Below are 16,621 nucleotides of genomic sequence, written 5' to 3' on the forward strand. Positions count from 1 at the left end.
GTTTTAAAATTTGAATCATATAGACCTAAGATTACATTTTCTAATGAGATTAGAAATTTAGTTTAATTTTTTAATTAGTTTAATAGGATTAAATTGATTCTTTGTTAAGATTAAATTTGTAACAAATGTATTTATAGGGAACCTTTTGTCTAAGACTAGTTCTCTCTAGGCTGGGGTATTTAAGTTGATGGAAACGTAATACCCCTGCCTGGGAACTTACCTGGAAAACTGATTTAGATAGATCTGTTACAAGCATGCAATTATTGGTTAACGTTTGTTAAAATGTTTAACGAACCTTCATAAAAAATTGTTAAACTATCCAAATCAAATGTGGTTTTTGGGAAAATTAAACAATCACTTAGTTAAAATCAGTAGTCGGGATTTTTTAAGTTAATTAACCCTAGGTAAAACGCTCAGTGGGAGGAAAATGGGATATATGGTACTTCATGTTATCCTCTTCACGTTTCTCCCTAAAAGTTAACACCGTGAGATCTATACTCGGCCTCGGGGCACCTTAAGTGTCCTGTACAGATGGTGTTTGTATAGATCGATATCAAGGTGAATGGAGAAATTGTTTATAGTAAGTGGGAGCAGAACGTGTGACAACACATCTCTCGGTCTCTCTCAAGATTTTGAAAGTAAAGTCTCATGCACGGCCTCGTGGTACCTTGAGTGCCCTCCTACGGATGACATTTTTACATGATGCTTTATTCAAACTTCAGAAATGGATAAGGGCTACTTTAGTTTTTGCCCCCAATCGATTTTTCCCTATGGTTGGCTCATTGGGGTGAAACTCTAGAATCTAAAATGAGGAGTTACATTTACAAGAAATGTTAAGCGAGTTTAACAATTTCTGGACCAAATGATAGTGGCTAATAGTTACAGTAACAAGGAGTTATTCTGTTTATTGGTTGAGATTGTCCCATTTCATTGAAGGGACACATGATCATCCAATGGTGTTTTTTTTCCTGTCTCACTGAAGCATTATTGCAAAATAGATGTCACTTAGGGTACACTAGATTATTTTGTTAAAATTGATTAGTTTTCTTAAGTGGTTTAATGAAAATATACTAATATAAATAATTTGTATGGTTTCAGCAAATTAATTCATAATGATTTCCACAACTCTTAGTTTACTTACCGCCGACAAACTAACGGGCGATAATTACATAACTTGGAAAAACACTATTAACACTATCTTAACCATCGATGACCTCCGGTTTGTCCTTATGGAATAACTGAAGGAACTCTTATTCTAGAGTACCTACAAGCGGAAACGGATTTTTCCAATTCATTGTCACAGAATTTCCACATATACAGTCAAACATACAGATATGCATTCATAATGCTAAATTACTGGCATGCTTAAAGGAACAATAAACTAGAGACTGAGAGATTATACTAGTTGAAGACACAGCAAATCTTGCTTTCGCTAGAATGGTAAGCTATCATTCAGCAAATCCCAATCATCTACCTCGAACAGTCTCCACACGAACAGAAGGAAACGGGGATGACTCCACCACACAGAGCCCTTAGTATTCTCAGAGTGAGAATCCAAAGGGTAGCTTTGTTCGAATATGGTAGAGGGGAGGAGGAAGGAAGATCGTATACAATGATCAAGCAAGTGGGAGAAAGGCTCGCCTATCGTATAGACAAAATGCTTGATCGTTTAGGTGAAGTATATGAAGTGTAGGAAAAGATAAGTAATCGTCTAAACGATCGTGTAGGAAAAGCTAAGCGATCATCTATACTATTGTCTAGTAAATATCGGGCACTAAACAATCGCTTGGAAAAAGGTAAACGATCGTTTAGTAAATAGCGCGAGCGGGTGTAAGCATTAAGCGATCGCTCAGTACTACCATATAGGTAAGCGATCATTCAGCACTATCATATAGGCACTGATTTTAATAAGCGATGACACGCTTCAACTCTATGTTCGCGCATCCAATGCTTAACACACCGTGAGCTATTTAAGCGTCTCAAAATGATTCTTCATCTTACTCATCCGTTATGAAAATAGAAGAGACGCCGACCAATTATCCCTTAACCGTTCAATTAATAGACAATAAATGTAATCACATTATAATCATAACCTATGGATCATATCATATATTAACTATAGTATTTTTCCTCCACTAGATATAAATCATATTTATATCAAATTTCCTCCAAATTAATGTATATCATACATAAAGTTAATTATATCGTATATAATTAACTAGTTCAATTATATCATATATAATCGAACTCCCTCTTATCAATTTGAACATTTCAAACCGACCAAAAAACTGATTCTCAATTTGTATCCAAGCTACCAAAGAGACCTTATGGACCTATGGCTCGAAGCTCCAATGGTACATGAATAATTGACTAAACTATTTAGCCACGATATCTACTATTTGTTAACTGTCAAGCATTCCCAAAAAGACCGACAGTTGAACTCTTCTTACCATAGAGTTATATGATGAGACGTTATATGATGAAACGTTAACACTTCGTGGTTATAAATGGAGTTATATGATGAGACGTTAACACTTCGTGGTTAGGTCTTATACAAAAAGACCAACATCCTCTATTTATGACAGAGACGTTAACTCTTTAGCCACTCATGTTACCTATGGTCATCCTAGTGAAGTGAAGTCTCTGTCATAAATATGATGAGACGTTAACACTTCGTGGTTAGGTCTTATACAAACTATTTGAATAGAGGATGCCTCCGCTCGCATGTCCCCTACACGAATGATCAGGATTAGACCATTTGTGACAAGTCACAACACTTATAGCTATTCCATAAAGCGGGCCATGTCCGTAGCGTTACCAGGATAAGGTTTCCCTCCTATATCCATATACTACAGACCATTTTGGTTGTCAAGATATGATCCACTTGTATGTCACTACATACATGCTTAAGTTACATAAAGACAACCAGGGATTTTAAGTTTATTGGTTTGTGGTAAAATAAAAAACATCTAAATGTGCAAAGCCAAGAAGTAAATTAAATATCATATATATTATACATCACAAGCGTTCGTACAAAATTATTTACAAACTACAAGACATGAGACTTTAAGGTACAAACTCCAACAGAAACATCATCCCATTCCAGCTCCAACGAGCAATGGACACAGGCAAACAAGAAGATCCGAGCGTACATTTTTGCAAGCCTTTCTGAAGTCTTGGCCAAGAAGCACGAGCCCATTCTCACGATCCATGAGATCATAGAGTCCTTGAAGGGAATGTTCGGACAACCGTTCACACAGCTCAGGCACAATGCTCTCAAATACATTTTCAATGTCCGTATGCAAAAATTGGCATCTGTTCGAGAAAATGTTCTCAACATGATGGTCCACTTTAATGTGGTGGAGATGAATGGATCTGTCATCAATGAAGCCAGTCAGGTTAGCTTCATTCTGAAAACTTTACCTGAAAGTTTCCTACAGTTTCGTAGCAATGTTATTATGAATAGGATTGACTACAACCTGACCACCTTGCTCAACGAGCTACAGACCTTTCAATTTTTTTATGAAAACTAAGGAACAGAAGGGTGAGACAAATGTTGCTTCATCCTCTAAGAAGTTCTTCGGAGGTTTGCCCTCTGGGACGAAGTTTATGCCTTCTTCTTTTGCATCAAAAAGTGAAAGAAGAAGAAAGGTGGAAAGAGGAAACCTAACCCACCAACTACTATCCAGAAGGACAAGAAGGTCAAGGTTTCAAAGGGAATCTATTTCCATTGAAATCAAGAGGGACATTGGAAGAGGAACTGTCCCAAATACTTGGCAGAAAAGAAGAAGGCCAAGCAAGGTAAATGCGATTTACTTGTTTTGGAAACCTGTTTAGTGGAGAATGGTTATTCGACTTGGATAATCGATTCGGGCGCCACTAATCATGTTTGTTCTTCATTTTAGGGAATTAGTTCCTGGCGGCAACTGGAAGGTGGAAAGATTACGATGCAAGTTGGAACTGAGCACGTCGTCTCAGCTACAGTAATGAGAGGATTTCGACTTTGTTTATAGAAATCATATGTTATAGATAATGTATTTTTGGTTCCAAGTTTGAAAAGGAACCTTATTTCTGTAAAATGCCTTTTAGAACAAAATTATACTATTTCTTTTAATGTAAATAAAGTGTTTATTTATAAAAATGGTGTATATATTTGTTCTGCAAATCTCGACGATAATCTTTATGTGCTAAGATCGTTAGCAACTAAATTCCTCATTAACATTGAAATGTTTAAAACTACAGTAACTCAAAATACAAGATTTAGAATTTCTCCTAAAGAAAATGCCCAACTTCTGCACCTGAGATTAGGACACATTAATCTCAATAGAATTGAGAGATTGATAAAGAATAGACTTCCAAGCAAGTTAAAAGAAAATGCTTTAATCGTGTGTGAGTCATGCCTTAAAGGCAAAATGACTAAAACATCTTTTACTGAAAAAGGTCAGAAGGCTAAAGAACCCTTAGAGCTAGTATATTCAAACCTCTGTGGTTCGATGAATGTAAAAGCAAGAAGAGGGTTTAAATATTTCATCACCTTTCTTGATGATTATTCAAGGTATGAGTATGTTTATTTAATGCAACATAAGTCTGAATCCTTTGAAAAGTTCAAAGAGCTAAAACTGAAGTTCAAAATGCATTGAATAAAATAATAAAGACATTTCGATCTGATAGAGGTGGAAAGATTTTGAATCTTACATTCCAGAACTATTTGATAGAGCATGGAATTGTATACCAACTTTCGGCACCTGGTACGCCTCAGTAGAATGGTATGTCAGAAAGGAGAAATCAAACCTTGTTGGACATGGTTCGGTCTATTATGAGTTACGCTTCCTTACCTGGGTTTTTTTTTGGGGGGTTTTGCAGTACAGACTGTAGCATATATTTTAAACTGTGTTCAATCCAAGAGTGTTACAAGAACACCTTTGGAGTTATGAAATGGCCGTAAAGCTAGTTTACATCATTTCAAAATATGGGGTTGCCCAGCATATGTGCTTGAGGCAAATCCTAAGAAACCTCGTTCAAAGCTATGCCTATTTGTAGGCTACCCCAAAGGAACGGGAGGTGGTTACTTCTTCGATCCTAAGGAAAATAAAGTGTTTGTGTTGATAAATGTTATTTTTCTAGAAGAATACCACATACGGGAGCATAAGCCCCGTAGTAAAATAGTGTTGAATGAAATTTCCAAAGAAACTACTAAAGTTGAAGAACCCAACACCTCAACAAGATTTATTGAAGTTGGATCATCTAGTAGGTCAAATCCACCTCAAGTGTTGAGGGAACCTCGATCTAGTGGGAGGGTTGCGAACTCGTCTGTTCGTTATATGGGTTTAATGAAGCACAGATACTTTATGTGAGGCAAAGAATTTGTATCAGACATGTATCGGATACTGATACTTCCAAATACTTTCCAGATACGTATCTGACACGCGATTTGACATATCTATTTCTACGCGTACCTTTTTTTAAAGAAAAAAGACAAGCAACTCATCTAATCTTTCCCAATCTAAAACTAGGCAACCTATTTAAAAAGCTCACTACTCGAGTCCAAAACTAAAAGAAAAATAAATAAATAAAAGACCAAACCCTAGAATCATCTAATCTTCATCTTCACATTTGAGTCCCCACAAAGTCCACCAAAATATAAACCATTTGGATATCTTCAATAATTCAATGAAGAAGTTCTTCGTTTATCTTCATACTTCTCCCTCTAATCTTTTTCTTCTTCTTTGTAATATGAGTCATTTTTCTATTGCATTTTATTAACTATTGTACTTCAACATCTTAGATGTTGCTTCTTTTGTATTATATTTCAATGTTTGTATTCTATTTTGTACTATTGTTATTAACTTGTATGCTAAATTTATCTATATCCTAGATTTTTTTTAAGAAAAAAAATGTATCTTCAATGTATCAGTATCTTCATTTTTCCAGAAATATATATATTAAAAAATGATGTATCCTTAGACGTATCCGTATTTTAGTTTTTTAGAAATTGACGAATCCCCGTATCTGATCGTATTCATATCGTGTAACCGTATCTGTGTCTGTGTTTCATAAGGTTTAACAGAAATCCTAGCTATGGTAGCTGACGGAGATGTTGAGGATCCATTGTTTTATAAGAAGGTAATGGAGGATGTTGACAAAGATGAGTGAATCAAAGTTATGGATCTCGAAATGGAATCGATGTACTTCAATTCAGTTTGGAATCTTGTTGATCAATCTAATGAGGTTAAACCTATAGGTTGCAAATGGATCTACAAGAGAAAACGGGATACTGATGGGAAGGTGCAAACCTTTAATGCTAGACTAGTGGCAAAGAGTTATACCTAAGTTGAGGGAGTCGACTATGAGGAGACTTTCTCACTTGTTGCCATGCTAAAGTCTATCTAGATCCTCCTGTCCATTGCCTCATATTATCACTATGAGATCTGATAAATGGACATCAAGACTGCCTTTCTGAATGGCAATCTTGAGGAGGCTATTTATATGCAGCAACCTGAGGGATTCATAACCCAAGGTCAAAAGCAAAAGGTTTGCAAGCTTGATCGGTCCATCTATGGATTGAAGCAAGTTCTCGATCTTGGAACATAAGATTTGATATTACGATCAAATCTTATGGCTTTGATCAAATGCTGATGAGCCTTAGCTTTTCTAGTATTGTATTGTAGATGATATCCTACTCATTGGGAATGATATAAGTCTACTAACTAAAGTTAAGAACTGACTAGCAATCTAATTCCAAATGAAAGATTTGGGAGAGGCTCAGTTTGTTCTGAGAATTCAGATCTTTAAAGACTGAAAGAAACAAATGCTAGCTGTTGAGTTTTATGTCCTAAAACTCATGGTTTGTAAACAATAAAACTTATTCTGAAAATTCAATAAGTTGTTGTTGAAAATATGTATTGCTTACTAAAAATTCAATAAACTAAAAGTCCCATGACTATTACATGAGTACTTGAACTTTATGTGGAGATATAAAAGTGGATCAGGTTTGAGTAAATAGTCAAAATGTTCTATAGTATATGAATGAGGTTGGGTGCCTTATTCTGGTAACACTATCAGATGCAGCCCACTCTGTAGTTGTTACAAGGAGTTGTTAAGTGCTACAAACGATGTGATCCTAATTTGTACATGTTACGACATGAGGAGTGGGGGCGTTCTGTGCAATAGGTTTGTACAAGATTGGACCACAAAATCAGTCACTCTTACTTTATAACGTTGTTTACTATTTAAGACTGACTATTTCAAAGCGATGACCTAGATAACTTGACCTTAATCTTGAGCTAACTATGAACTCCTAGTTATTTGAGATTATCCTTAGATTTGCATAGGTAAGGGTTGGCTCAACAACACCAGCTCAATAAACCTCCATTTCAGGGGTAAGACTGGGTAGATAGCTAGGGACATAGGATGCAATATGGAATTCACTTCTACCCGCTTTTAGGGATTGTAGAGAGATTGTTCCCTTAAGTGCTGACTCCAGGTCTTGAACAAGGGGCCCCACCCTCTCATTGGCCCAAGAGGGACTCGGTTTATTGATTGGATCACAAATCAATTGTTCATTAGAGAATCAGTGGGACTTAAGAAACAAGAGGTAATCTCGGGGGTAAAACAAACATTTAACCCAGTCGTTATTACGAACAACCTGTGAAGAGTTAACTTACTAATCATGGTTATATCAAGTGGACATAATATATCTACAGTGAGGGGAGTGCAACTATGGCTTTAGTGGAGTGACCCATTAGTTAACGAATAAGGGTTAAATCAGTGAAAGAGTTTAGCCAATTAATCTTGGATCGTTGGAACCCATGATCTGTAGGTACGTGAAATCTCCCTACTAGCTCGTAAATGGATTAGCTTTAGAATAGCGTGATAAGTTAATTGGAAACGTTCAAATTAGAATTAAGGGAATTAGTGATATCAGATATAATTACACATTTAATTCAGAATTAAATGGAATTGAAGAATTAATTAATATTTAAATATGATTTAAATATTAAATTCATGAAGGTGAAATTTGTGTAAAATTAATTTAATATTTGATATAAAATTAATTAGAATGAATGAATGAATTATTTATTTATTTTATTTAGAAAAATTAATAAAATTTTCAATTCTCAAATTAAAATGGATTTTGGAAATCAATTTGATATTGGAAAATTTGGAAAGAACACAAATTTGAGAAATGGGATTTCTCCACTATCATGAACTAACTTACACTAAACCCACTTAAGTTTGAACTCAATATTCCAAGCATGAGTTGCATATCATGCAACCATCTTCTTTGCATGAAAGTCTTGCAATAAATAGAGAAGATTGGAGTGAAATTGAGGCACGCATCATTTGAGTTTTTGCTGAAAAAATTCAAGTTGAAGAAGTTGTTCTTCTAATGGGTTGTTGCAGTGAGTTCTTCTCCAAGTTCCCTTCATTCAAACTTATTTTGAGTCCCACAACTCAATCTAAAGCTTCAAGAGAATAGTGGGAAAGATCTTGAGATAGTTCACAACGAGATTGGAGAAGTTTGTAGGCTTGTCAAGTATTCGATGTAGAACTCCAAAAGAGGTGTGCTACCTGTCAAGCATGGAGTTATATTGTCTAAGGAACAGTTTCTTAAGACACCTCAAGAGTTTGAGGAAATGAGACCAATCCCCTATGCATTGGCTTTTGGCAGCCTAATGTATGTGATGTTATGTACTAGACCTGACATCTGCTATACGGTGGGGATAGTCAGTAGATATCAGTCTAATCCAGGATATGATCATTGGACAGTCGTTAAGAATATCCTCAAGTATCTACGGAGAATGAAGGTCTACATCCTTATGTATGGTTCTAAGGATCTGATTCTTACAAGATATACAGACTCTGATTTTCAGACTGATAAGGATTCTAGGAAATCCACATCAAGATTAGTGTTCACTCTTATCGGAGGGGTAGTAGTCTGGAGGAGCACCAAGCAGGGTTGCATTTCTGACTCTACCATGGAGGCGAAGTATGTAGCAACTTGTGAGCTGCTAAGGAAGCTGTTTGGCTCAGGAAATTCTTAATAGATTTAGAAGTCGTTCCTCTGGGATCCAAAAATGGTAGAGTCATACTTACATAATGAATTAAACTAGTTAATGAATCATAACCCCAAATAAAGGTAGCTAAGAACTATAGGAATAAGAGTTATTCTGGTATTAGTAATTAGCTGAGATTGTTTCAAATCAGGGGAGGGGTAGTTAATCACCCTTCGATGGTTGTTGCCTTAAACATCTGAAGTATCGTTGCAAAAATTAAATTAATAGTTTAATTAGGATTATTTGATTACTTGTTTTGCTAAATTGATTGGATATTTTTTTGGGTTAAGATAAATATAACTAAAATGGTCAATTGTTTTATTTGTTTCAGCATGTCTTCAACAATCATCTCCTTGCTTAAGAACAAAAAATTAACCGGAGAAAATTATGTGACATGGAAATCTAACTTGAATACGATTCTAGTTATAGATGATCTACGATTCATTTTAAAAGAGTAGTGTCCTTGAATCCCCATTCATAATGTATCCCAAGCGTTGAAGGATGCTTATGACCGCTGGACGAAGGTTAATGACGAGGCTCAAGTCTATATCTTGGCAAGTCTGTCTGACATTCTTACCAATAAACACAAGGCCATGAACACTGCACGTCAAATCATGGTGTCCATCCAGAAGATGTTTGGAAAACTGTCCTCTCAAATCTAGCACGAGGCCCTCAAGTACGTTTATAACGTGTGCATGAAGGAAGGCCAATCAGCTAGGGAACATGTTCTCAATTTGATAGTCCACTTCAATGTCGTCAAGAAAAATGGTGCGGTCATCGATGAGTTGTCTTTTATTTTAGAATCCCTTTCGAAGAGTTTTCTTAAATTCCGCAGCAATGTGGTTATGAATAAAATAAAGCACACCACAACTACCCTCCTAAATGAGTAACAGACTTATCAATCTCTTATGAAATGTAAGGGACCGATAGAATGAGAGGCAAATGTTACCCATTCCAAGAAGTTCCACAAGGGTTCATCCTCTAGAACTAAGTTTGTTCCATTATCTTCTAGTTTTAAGAAGATCCAGAAAAAGAAAGAAAGAAAGGGGAAAGCTCCCACTGCTGAAAAAGGCAAGGGTAAGGCCAAAGTGACTGATAAAGGGCAAATGCTTCCACTGCAATGTGGATGGTCATTGGAAACATAATTGCCCTAAGTATCTCGCTGAAAAGAAGAAAGAGAAGGAAAGTAAATATGATTTACTAGTCCTGAAACTTGTTTAGTGGAAAATAACCATAATGCCTGTATACTTGATTTGGGAGCCACTAATCACGTTTATTCTTCTTTACAAGAAATTAGTTCCTTCCAACAACTCAAGGAGGGTGAAATGACGTTCAAGGTTGAAACGGGAGACACCATTTCAACTCATGTAGTGGAAGCTGCTAAGTTATTTTTTGGAAATAGTTTTTTGTTTTTAGAAAACTTATATATAGTTCCCAAAATGAGAAGGAATCTTGTATCTATTTCTTATTTAATTAAACAATCTTATTTTGACTTTTTTTTCATTCAATGAAGCATTCATTATGAAAAATGGTGTCGTAGGTTGTTCAACTAAACTATAAGACAACTTATATGTGTTAAGACCAACTGAATCGAAAGCACTTTTAAATAATGTGATGTTTAAAACTGTGAATAATCAAACTAAAAGGAAAATAATTTTTCCAAGTAACAATAATCTTTGGCATTTAAGATTAGGTCATATAAATCTCGATAGAATCAGGAGACTGGTAAAGGGTGAATTTCTAAGCGAGTTAGAAGATGATTCATTACCTCCATGTGAATCCTGTCTTGAAGGAACAATAACTAAATACCTTTTAGTGGAAAAGGTTATAAAGCCAAAGAGCCATTAGAGCTCATACATCCAGATCTTTATGGTCCGATAAATGTAAAAGCTCAATGAGGGTACAAATACTTCATCTTTTTCATAGATGATTATTCGAGGTATGGTTACTTATACCTAATGGGACATAAGTCTGAAGCCTTTGAAAAGTTCAAGAGTACAAGGTGAAGTTGAAAACCTATTAGGTAAAACGATTAAAACACTTCGATCTGATCGGGGTGGAGAGTACATGGATTTAGAATTCTAGAACTATATGATAAAACAAGGAATTCAATCCCAACTTTTGGCATCTGGTACACTCAGCAGAACAGTGTATCAGAAAGGAGAAATGGAACCTTGTTAGACACGGTTCGTTCTTTGATGAACTATGCTCAATTATTTAGCTTATTTTGGGGATATACAGTAGAGACTGTAGTTCACATCTTGAATAATGTTCCCCTGAAAAGTGTTTCTGAAACACCTTTCGAGTTATTGAGGGGTCGTAAACCTAGTTTACATTACTTCAGAATCTAAGGTTGTCCTACACACCTGCTAGTGACAAATCCTACGAAGTTAGAACCTCGTTTAAGGTTATGCCAATTTTTTGGTTACCCTAAAGTAATGAGATGTGGTTTATTATACGATCCTAAAAAAAACAAGATGTTTATATCGAAAAATGCTACATTCTTGGGGGAAAACCATATGAGAGATCATAAACTACAGAGCAAATTAATATTAAATGAAGCTACTAAAGAATCAACAAGGATTTTTTATGTAGCTGGTCCTTCATCAAAAGTTAATGAAGAAGCCAACACTTCAGGTTAGTCTCGTCCTTCTCAATCATTGAGAATGCATTGACGAAGTGGCAGGATTGTATCACGATCGTTACTTGGGTTTAACTGAGACTCAGGTTGTCATACCAGATGATGGCATTGAGGATCCATTGTCCTATAAACTGGCAATGAATGATGTAGACAAGGACTAATAGGTCAAAGCCATGGACCTTAAAATGGAGTATATGTACTCTAATTCAATATAGGGCCTCGTAGATCTACCTGAAGAGGTTAAACCCATATGGTGTAAATGGATCTATAAAAGAAAGAGAGATGCTACTGGGAAAGTACAAACCTTCAAAGCTAGACTTATAACAAAGGGTTATACCCAGAGAGAAGAGGTTGACTATGAGGAAACTTTCCTTGTTGCTATGCTTAAACTGTAAGAATTCTCTTATCCATAGCCACATATTATGACTATGAGATATGGAAAATTGATGTTAAAATTGCTTTTCTGAATGGCAATTTTGAAGAGAATATCTTTATATCTTAGCTCGAGGGGTTCATGGCCCAAGATCAGGAGTAAAATGTTTGCAAGCTGAATCGATCAATTTATGGGTTGAAGCAGGCATCCAGATCTTGGAACATTATATTTGATACTGCAATCAAATCTTTTGGTTTTGATCAAAACGTTGATGAACTTTGTGTTTACAAGAAAATCATTAATAGTAAAGTAGCTTTCTTACACTTTGTATAGACGATATCCTACTCATTGGGATTAAAAATTGGTTGTAAGCTCAATTCTAAATGAAAGATTTATGAGAGATGCAGTATGTACTTGAGATCCAACTTATTAGGGATCGCTGGAACGAAATGTTGGGTTTGTCTCAAGCAAATTATATCGACAAAATATTGATTCAATATTCGATGCAGAATTCAAAGAAGGGTTTATTACCTTTCAGGCATGGGGTTCACTTGTCTAAGGAACAGTGTCCTAAGACACCTTAAGAAGTTGAGGATATAATATGTATTTCCTATGCCTCAATTGTGGGTAGCTTAATGTATGTTATGCTCTATACTAGACCAGACATTTGTTATATAGTGGGAATAGTCAGTAAATATCAGTCCAATCTAGGGTTAGACCACTGGATAGCGGTTAAAATATCCTAAAGTATCTTAGGAGAACGAGGGACTACAAGCTGGTGTATGGGTCTAAGGATTTGATCCTTATGGGATACATCGACTCTGATTTCCAAATTGATAAGGATTCTATAAAATCCACGTTAGGATCGGTATTTACCCTGAATGGAGTAGCTGTAGTATAGCGTAGCGTCAAGAAAGGATGCATTACAAACTCCACTATGGAGGCAGAATATGTAGCTACTTGTGAAGTGACAAAGGAAACTGTTTGGCTTAGGAAATTCCTAAGTGACTTGGAAGTGGTTCCAAATATGGACTTGGCCATCACTTTATACTGTGACAACAATGGGGCAGTAGCTAACTCTAAAGAACCTCACAGTCACAAACGAGGAAATATTGAAAGGAAATATCATCTAATATGAAAGATTGTACAACGAGGAGATATGATCGTCGCAAAGATCGATTTGGAGCACATGTTGATCCATTTACGAAGGCTCTCTTGCCTAAAGTGTTTGAGAGTTATCTAGAGAGTCTAGGTCTGAAGACATGTACATTTTATAATCTAAGGCAAGTGAGAGATGGTAATGGATATAAAAATTCCCTAGTTTATTGTATTTATTTATCATTCCAGTTGCTTTGGACAGTGATATTATGTACATCCCACTAACTAGAGTTTTAGTTCAAGTGGGAGTTTGTAGGGTATTATGCCCTAAAACTCATAGATAGTAAATGTAATTAATTGACCATCATCAATAAAAAGTTATCGATGTTATTTCATCAATAAAGAGTCATCGATGTTATTTCAATAAATGTTATTGATTGTGTAGTATTCTATTTTGTCTTAATAACCCTAAACTTAATAAACTAACATCCTAAGTTGTCTTATGAGTCTTGAATAGTATGTGGAGATATACAGGGATCAATGTTCAAGATATAGCCTAAAGGGTTTATAGTATAGGGATAAGATTTGGTACCTTATCCTGGTAACACTATGGATACGACCCATTTTGTATTTAATACAAACGCAATGATCCAACGCATTCGTGTAGGTGAAATTTGATAACTGGCAGAAATGCCAGTTATTATAAGCCTTTTATTTAGAATCATGAGGGTTAATAAGTAGAAAATGCGGTGATAATACTTAGAATTTTCGAAAAATTGAGTTTTGCGTCAATTAGCACCTAAATCCTCATTGACCCCAATATTATGCGTTACTACATGCCAAAGTGTCTACTTTGTAGCTATCGCAGGAATCAAATGCATGCATTTGAAATAAGCTATCGCAGACAAACGCATGCGCTGAAGCCAGGTGATCGCAAAGAAAAACGCATGAGCTAAGCAATCGCAGATGGTAATCACATGCGTCCAACGCATGGAAGTTGCGGTAATCACATGCGTCCAATGCATGGGAATTGCAGTGACCAAATGGAGATTGCGGCCAAGGAGTGATAGCCATAATAGAAGATCGCAAGACTGGTAGAATGCGTTGATAACTTCAGCCGAATCAAGCTCGGACGCATACCTTGGGAGTATCAACACAATAAGGCGATGTGACAATGCCCATACCGCGACAAAAGTAGTAGTGAGCCATACTGTCATCATTATAGTTGTCAGCGTCCAAACTCTATAAATAGCCCTTGGGACCTTCATTTTAAGACATCCAAGTTTCTGCCTCAAGGCAAAAGTTTGTGATCACATATGAGAGCCTGAAAGAGATTTCCAGTGAGAATTCCTCATCTCCACAACCCAGACCGAGTGACGATCGGAGCTTTCGCTGGAGATAGAGCTCGAGAGAGACATCTCTACCATTCAACCATGGCACCACCGGCAGCCTTGACGCAAATTCCTTCATCTCCCTTCTAATCTCTGTATTGTATTTCATTTTAGCTTTAGATATTAAGATATTTTGTGATCAATGCAAATCCTAATTCCTCCATTACCATATTCTTAACCATCTTCATTTCTATCATATTTTATCTTCAACGTTTATTTATCAAAGTCAATCTCATGCTTAATCGTGTAGCCTAGAGATAGGATGCATGAAGCAACCCACCGAGAGGTGTGCGTTGTGCAAGTATAGTGAGTTAATCCTATTTGCTTGGTGAAAGGCTGTAGCAACGCTTGTCTATGGGATGTTGCATTGCTTGTCTATAAGTTAAATAGCCATGTCTAATTGCCTGAGAAGGTAAGAGATGGAACGCACTAAGTAAGATTCGCATTATTCCTAGAGATAGGCATAATCTTATGCTCAATGCAACCATGCACTATAGAGATATAGTCATGCGGCTGACCACCGAGAGGTGTGATGCGTTAGTGCAATGAGCTGGGATAACTCGGGCGATTTAAGATAGTAAACATCACTATGCGTTATTGGTTGTTGTGTTTCTACCTATTCTCATTGTAAACCTCCTAGTGCTCAATCTGTTTAGTTAAGAGTAGGAGTAATGTATAAGTCATTTAAACTTTCTTCGCTTTATTTTTTTATTCCTCGCCCTAAACGCATCACTTCACAAATATTATTGAGTGACAAGTCCCCGTGTTCGACCTCGGATCACTTGAGAAACTTGTGTTTGTGTTATACTTGGCGCAAGCATAAGAAAACTTGTGATAGGAACGTGTGGTCATTGCATGCTAAGATTAATGCATCATCATTCCGACGCATGATCTCAGACGCATAGGAGCAAACGCATCAGTTATGTCTAATGCATGATTTCATGTTCAAACTCATTCGTCCTTAATAATTAAATAAAATAAAACAAAACTCGTTCCTAAATTATCTCAACAAAATGCGAGTGGGGTATCCTATGCAATGAGTTTGCATAAGTCCGGACCGTAAAATAGTAACCACTAGACGTAACACCGTTGACTAGTTAGGTTTGTATTTCAATATGATGACCTAGGCAACTTAGTCTTAATCCTGAGTATATTATGAATGTTCATGAAGAATTGTCCTTTGATTTGTATGGGTGAGGGTTGCCAATTTGCCGACTCAATAAACCTACCATTTTTCTGGACAAGACTGAGCAGGGAGCTAAGAACATAATAATACAAGATGAAATTTACTCCTTTCCCATTTTAGGGTAAGTAGATGAGTGTTCGCTTAAGTGGTGTCTCCAGGACTTGAACAAAGGGCCCTACCCTCTTATTGGCCTGAGACGAGTTTCTATTTAATGGTTTAACCATAAACAGATTGTTCATTAGAGGAGTACTAGTACTTAAGGATTCAGATGTAACCCAAGGGTAAAATGGAAATTTGACCCAGTTGGTGTTATGAACACTCATGAAGGACTAACTTGCTATTATTGGTCTATATCCGTGGATACAGAAATATATCTACTGTGAGAAGAGTGCAGATGGGGGTCTTTAGTGGAGTGTACTCACAGTTAATAAATATTGATTAATTTGGTTACTGAGTTTAGCCAATTAATCTCATATCATTGAAGCTTATGATCTGTAGGTCTATAAGGCCCTCTTGTTGGCTCATTAAAGGATATTAATGAGTAATGATTTGAATTGTTCAAATCAATTAAGGAATTTGTATATTAATGTGATTAATATATAATTAATCATAGATGTATGTAAGAGAGTTATATTTGAATGAGATTCAAATATTAAATTTATATGAATTAGATTCCTAAATAGATGTACACATATAAATATGTGATATTTATATGTTAATTAACTCTATGTTAAATATGTTTAATATGGTTACTTAATTGATTAATTAATGGTTAATTAATCCATTAGGTAATGGTAGAGAGGTGGAAGAATATAAACATGTGATGTTGATATATTAATTAACCATATACTTTTAATTAGATCTAATATATGATTA

Source organism: Benincasa hispida, chromosome 1, assembly GCF_027475165.1.
Source record: "Benincasa hispida cultivar pf3 chromosome 1, pf3_genome.v1.1, whole genome shotgun sequence".
NCBI lineage: Eukaryota > Viridiplantae > Streptophyta > Magnoliopsida > Cucurbitales > Cucurbitaceae > Benincasa > Benincasa hispida.